General features: G+C 42.0%; 1 pseudogene; it reads right to left on the bottom strand.

Annotated features, from left to right (window-relative positions):
• Positions 1-5,867: 5,867 nt before the first annotated feature.
• Positions 5,868-5,987, bottom strand: LOC135051976 (5S ribosomal RNA; annotated as a pseudogene).
• Between the last annotated feature and the right edge of the window lie 1,302 nt (positions 5,988-7,289).

Here is a 7,289-nt window from a genome sequence, read left to right as displayed (position 1 = left end):
TAATATATATATATATATATATATATATATATATAATATCACTAGTACTGCAGCCGGACAGGTATATATATTTATTATGTAATGACTGATGACGGACCTGCTGGACACTGTCAGCTCAGCAGCACCGCAGACTGCTACAGTAAGCTACTATAGTAGTATGTATCAAGAAGAAAGAAAAAAAAAAAAACACGGGTAGGTGGTATACAATTATATATATATTATATACAATTATATATATATATATATATATATATTAAACTGGTGGTGATTAATTAAACTGGTGGTCAGGTCACTGGTCACACTATAAGCAACTTGCAAGTAGTACTCGAGTCCTAAGCAGACAATCACAATATATACTGGTGGTCAGTGTGGTCACAATGGCAGTGTGGCACTCTGGCAGCAAAAGTGTGCACTGTACGTTAAAATATGTACTCCTGCTCTCAGACTCTAACTGCTCCCCACTGTCTCCCCCACAAGTCAGATATACAGTCACACTATCACTTCAGCAAGTAGTAGTACTCCTCCTAATGCTCCCCAAAATTACTAAAGTAAATACTGTGTCTCTCTCTACTCTAGTCTCACTCTCTTCTCTATAAACGGAGAGGACGCCAGCCACGTCCTCTCCCTATCAATCTCAATGCACGTGTGAAAATGGCGGCGACGCGCGGCTCCTTATATAGAATCCGAGTCTCGCGATAGAATCCGAGCCTCGCGAGAATCCGACAGTGGGATGATGACGTTCGGGCGCGCTCGGGTTAACCGAGCAAGGCGGGAAGATCCGAGTCGCTCGGACCCGTGTAAAAAAACCTGAAGTTCGGGCGGGTTCGGATTCCGAGGAACCGAACCCGCTCATCTCTACTAAATACTGTATAGGATTTTTTGCTGTTCTTCTTAAGTGAATAATCTATATCAGACTAATAATTTCTTGCTGCTACAATTATTGATTTGTGTACTGTTTTTAATGGTATTTTATTATACATTCTATTTATTTATAAAAGAATATGAAATATTCAATCTGGCTTTCGCCCACTCCACTCCACTGGAACTGCCCTGGTCAAAGTCACCAATGACCTGCTTTCAGCCAAATCCGGGGGTCATTTCTCTCTGCTCATCCTCCTGTGTATCATCCTCTCTTCCTCCACACCCTCCAGTCCATTTGCCTCTCTAGCACTATCCTTGCTTGGTTATTATTATTACCAGTTATTTATATAGCGCACACATATTCTGCAGCACTTTACACAGAATATTTGGCCATTCACATCGGTTCCTGCCCCAGTGGAGTTTACAATCTACAGGGTGATTCAAAAGTCACAGTACATCCTTCTGTTTCAAAAACTGTGCAGAAAATGGAAAAACTGAAAACTCCAATAAGGTATTGGTGAGGTGGGCTATCTTTTAATGCATGTACCGAGCATGGGCGCCATCTTGAAATTGGCCATCTTGAAGCTAAGTCAGATTTTTCAAATGGAAAGGGGGTAATGTAACATGTCAAACAACATCAGAATTTACTGAAAAGTTTATTGCTGCAAACAGATACGGGGAGAATATACAAACTTTGCAAAGTTAGAGCCATGGTGGGAATCGAACCCATGACTCAGTGCTGTGAGGCAGTAATGCTAACCATTACACCATCCGTACTGCCCACATTCACGTTTTACCTCGCTAACCACTCCATCTCTGTGTCTGCATCCAGCTCCTCCTTACCCCCTTCCATCCTCCCCGTTGGTGTCCACCAGGGTTCTGTCCTTGGCCCCTTCTCTTCTCCGTGTTTACCTCTTCCCTGGGTGCATTCATAAGCTCCTTCAACCTTCAATATCACCACTATGTTGATGATACGCAACTATACCTCTCTTGTTCTGACCTCTTCCCCACTGTCCTCTCTCGGGTATCCAGCTGCCTCTCTGTCATCTCCTCCTGGATTTATGAGTGCTCCCTGAAGCTCAACATGAACAAAACTGAATTCATCATCTTACCCTCATCTAGAGACTGCACCCCCTTTTCTCTGGAACAAGCTCCCTCACTCTTTTAGACTCTCTCCGTCCTTGCAAAGCTTCAAACAGGCACTGAAAACTCACCTGTTCATCAAAGTGTACCATTACACATAACCTAGTCTCAAGGCCGCTCTCCCAACCCCCTGCCACATGCCTTGGCCATCTCTGCCTCGTTTACATAGACTTTGATTAAGGGGATGGAGACACTAGAATGTGAGGAAAGGCTTGATAGGCTAGGCATCTTTACACTGGAAAAAAGGAGATTAACATGATTAAGATCATCACAGAGGACACGTGGACACCTACTTAGGTTAGAAGAGAGGAGATTTCACACACAGAGACGGAAAGGTTTCTTCACAGTAAGGAGAACACGTATTTGGAATTCCCTGCCTGAGAGAGTAGTAATGGCAGACTAAATTCCTAATTGATAAGATTATACTGGGTTATGGTGGGTATATCATGCACTATAGTCATTTTTTTTTTCTTAATTGACATAACGGCTAAACATTCACCACAGTTATAATTAGTCTTAAAAATATTACAGTGTAGGAGAGCACTAACAAGTTGAACTCGATGGACAAATTGTCTTTTTTCAACCTCCGAAGCTATGTTACTATGTTACTTCCTGCACCTTTCGCTTGCTTGTGCCTCATGTCACCTGTCTGTCTCCCCCCTCCCCTTAGATTGTAAGTTCCTTAGAGCAGGGCCCTCTTCCCTCTTGTTCTCACTACCCTCTTCTCTTACACTGCATTTACAGCTCCCTCCTACTAGTGTCTGTCTATACCTGCATTTCCTATCGATCATGACCGTTCATCTCTTCCAACGGCTGCCCGCCCTTAGTAGTACACCGATTACTCCTTTGCTTCTTTACTTCTCAGCTGTATTGTGTACTGAGAACTGTGGTGCTAATTGTTAAGGTTCCCATACACTAGAACGATAATGCCAGATTTCATACGATTTCGCCCTTTCTTGCCGATAATCGGATGAAAAGTGTCAAATCGGATGTGTTTTACATCCGATCCGATGCGTGGTCCCGTGAGCATCGGATCGGAGCTCCTAGGTTGTTAGTGCTGCACTCGTGATATGTCGGATCCCGCAGGCATGGCTGGGATCGCATACAATACATTGTATGCAAAAGGACCACATACGATGTATCGTATGCGATCCTGCCGCCCGGGCGGTTCAGGGGAAATCGTATGCGACATGAGGGTCCGACATGTCGCTGTAGTGTATGGGGCCCTTTAGTTTTTCTGTTTCTGTAATGTTAACTTCTGTGTACCATGTATTGTTCTAATGTGTGTCGTATGTACGATGCTGCAAAACACTTGTAGCATCTTATAAATCAAATGTAATACAGGTTGAGTATCCCATATCCAAATATTCCGAAATACGGAATATTTCGAAATACGGACTTTTTTGAGTGAGAGTGAGATAGTGAAACCTTTGTTTTCTGATGGCTCAATGTACACAAACTTTGTTTAATACACAAAGTTATTAAAAATATTGTATTAAATTACCTTTAGACTGTGTGTATAAGGTGTATATGAAACATAAATGAAATGTGTGAATTTACACACACTTTGTTTAATGCACAAAGTTATAAAAAATATTGGCTAAAACCACCTTCAGGCTGTGTGTATAAGGTGTATATGAAACAAATGCATTCTGTGCTTAGATTTAGGTCCCATCACCATGATATCCCATTATGGTATGCAATTATTCCAAAATACGGAAAAATCCCATATCCAAAATACCTCTGGTCCCAAGCATTTTGGATAAGGGATACTCAACCTGTAATAATAAAATACCAGTTTCAATGTCTGTAAGCGTACAGCCATACTCTGTGTGTTTAATTGTTTTACATTTGGGGGAAATGAACAATTTGGCAGTGGCACAAATTAATTTACTGTAAGCGCCACAGGCACTCTTTATCTTTTTGGTATCCAATCAAAGATTTGAGCTTGCTCTGAATGATAAAAAATAGACTGTGTGGCTCAGTGAGAAAGCTACTGTAGATAAGATGAAGGGAAATATGCAGCCGTCTTTGCTGATGGGGCATATTTGTACAGATGTAATCATTGTGTTGAGGTGTACAGTATAATAGTGCTTTAGTTTAAAGCAAATTATGGTGAGCGGGTATGACTTATATATTAATTAGCTGAGTCACTTGGAATATGCTGGTCCCATTCAGAATTTTGCTATGGAACCCAATCATTTATGCATAACTCTGTAAAGAAATCTTAGGCTTTTCTCAAAAAATGTTTATAGTTTAAAACATAAAAAACACTGTTTGTCAAATATGATTGTGTCAAATTTAATATTTATTACAACTTTAAATTCCATTTCTGTTTAAAAGAGGACAGATGGACACTCTTCAGTAATAAGAACTTGGCTGTGTTTCGTATTAACAGAATAAACAACAGCATGACTTATCTGTAACTCATCCAAATAGAGAAGTAACAGGAAGCACAAGACTAGGACAGGAGGGGAACAGTGGGTCACAGGTAATGCGTGAACCCACACTGCCAAACATCCACTTACCCTCTGTGCAAAAATCACTTACTGTAAAATCACTGTATATGTAACTATTAATACTTTGGGTGCTGTGGAATAATATTTGTTTATTGTAACTCTATCACCCAGTACAATGAAGACAGAAAATACAAACACTACATTTATTCAAAAACTATGGTCAGTGATCTTGTACATATGTTAGAGATCCACATCGTATAAACTTAATAGGTATATAGGGGGTAATTCCAAGTTGATCGCAGCGGGATTTTTTTTAGCAGTTGGGCAAAACCATGTGCACTGCAGGGGAGGCAGATTTAAAATGTGCAGAGAGAGTTAGATTTGGGTGGGGTGTATTCAATCTGCAATCTAATTTGCAGTGTAAAAATAAAGCAGCCAGTATTTACCCTGCACAGAAACAAAATAACCCAACCAAATCTAACTGTTTCTGCACATGTTATATCTGCCTCCCCTGCACTGCACATGGTTTTGCCCAACTGCTAAAAAAATCCTGCTGCGATCAACTTGGAATTACCCCCATAGTGTATTGATTTACTGATCACTGAGTCTGACCAAGATAAATGGTTAGTTAGCGTGATGAGGCCCACACTGGTTTGGTAAGTGTTTGATTCACGTAAGGTATCATAGAGAGTAGTTCTTAAAATATCTAAGTGTTAGGATTGACCTTATGTACCTAGAGCAATAAGAAGATGGGGTACACTGGTTTGGGAAAAAGGTAAAAATAACGGGTGCCAAAGTAGTCCAGCTGTTGTGGCATGGACCCTCATATTTTGGATAGGTATCTGATTCCAGTAGGAAGGAAGAGAAGTGATGATTCTACTGTCAGTGGGCGTAATTCAGACCTGATCGCTAGCAAGCGATTTTTGCACTGCTGCGATCAGATAGTCGGCGCCTACAGGGGGGAGTGTATTTTAGCTGTGCAAGTGTACGATCGCATGTGTAGCAGAGCTGTACAAACAGATTTTGTGCAGTCTCTGCGCAGCCCAGGACTTACTCAGCTGCTGCGATCACATCAGCCTGTCCCGAACCAGAACTGACATCAGGAACCCCCCCTGCAAATGCATGGACATGCCTGCGTTTTTCCAGATACTCCCTGAAAACGGTCAGTTGACACCCACAAACACCTTCTTCCTGTCAATCTCCTTGCAATCGCCGTGTGAATGGATCCGTCGCACAAACCCATTGCTGAGCAGCGATCCGCTTTGTACCCATGCAACACGCCTGCGCATTGCGGTGCATACGCATGCAAGTTTGAACCTGATCGCCTGCTGTGCGAAAATGCACAGCAGCGATCAGGTCTGAATTATCCTCAATGTTAGGCACAGAGTATCTCGATTTCCCAGATTTTTACAACACTTGGTATTCCCAGAAGGTCTCCCATCTAGGTACTACCGAAGCCCACCACTGCTTAGCTTCCAAGATCGGACGGTATTTGGGCATTTACAATGCGGTACGGTAGTAAATGTGCACAATTTAGACAATCCTCTGGGATCACCGATGAGAGTTCACCTAGCGAGGTAGGTTGAGATAGGTTAAGACTGCAGAGAGTAATAGATTGGAATAATGGTTGAAATGGTTTGAAAGAAGCAAAAGACAGATCTGCTGTCAGTGTTATGAGGTACGCAGTTGAGCCTTGACTCTATATTCTGGTGCCCCCAGAATCACTGATGAGAGTCCGTACGAGAATACAGATTGAATAGGTAATACATCCCAGTCTGGTAATTACCTATGGTACTCCTTGCATGTCAGACATTGAGAAATCACAGGTGTATCAGAGCATTAATCCTGGTCATGAAAGAAAAATAATATGTCTGCCAACAGACTAGTATAAAAAACAAAATTGCAGTAATTTTTATGATTCAGTAGACAGTGGCATACAATTCATGTGGTTAACGTCAAAGGCATGCATGCAGTTTGTAGATTTATGGTTAACTGGCTCAACTATATCAATGATATCATCTGATAGTGTCATACCTCCCAACATGACCCTCTCCAGGATGAACAGAATGCTCTGCTCCTGGACTTTTCTCTTAATTTATGATTGCCATTACCTGTGCTGAAACACCTTTCTTATCCATTAACCTGTTCAACACAGGTGATGGCAATCATAAATTAAGAGAAAAGTCCTGGAGCAGAACATTGTGTCCCTCCTGGAGAGGGTAATGTTGGGAGGTATGTAGTGTCAATATAACACTTCAAGATTTCCACCATGTGACACTGTATAATGGGTGTTACCTCGGCATACAGCAAAGTATGCGAGTGTCCTAAAGTCTCCTGTACTTTATATACAATGTGTATGCTGCATAGCATGTGCTGTGTCTCAGAAATGGTTAAGCAATTATAAAACCATCTGTGACAGTGCATATACAGTATATGAAAATGCTTTATATTCAGACAGTGAAAATAAACCAGAAAACCTGGATGATAAGAAAATAAGGTCCCGCTCTAAATGCTCCAAATAACCCGGGACCTGTGCGAAAGATTCTGATTACGGTACCTGACCGCTGGAAGCGGGAGTAGAGGATGGGATTCCCTGGGAATATGATCCCGCTGGTGCTGTTAATGATTTGTCTGAGACCTATGGAGCTGACACCCTGCGTTGGAGCCTGCCGTGGAAGCAACAGGAAGAGGTGGAAGACGTGTTTCGCCCAGTATCCAGGCTTGGTCACTTCCGGGTATGTCACGTTCAGTTGCCCGGATAGTTTTAATTACCAGCCGGGTCTTACTGTGCCCAATAACAAAGGTCATGGGCGGGGGTTATAGAGC

This window comes from Pseudophryne corroboree, chromosome 2 (genome assembly GCF_028390025.1).
Source record: "Pseudophryne corroboree isolate aPseCor3 chromosome 2, aPseCor3.hap2, whole genome shotgun sequence".
NCBI lineage: Eukaryota > Metazoa > Chordata > Amphibia > Anura > Myobatrachidae > Pseudophryne > Pseudophryne corroboree.
The sequence above is the reverse complement of the archived record's forward strand: the minus strand, read 5'-3'. Positions and strand labels throughout refer to the sequence as shown.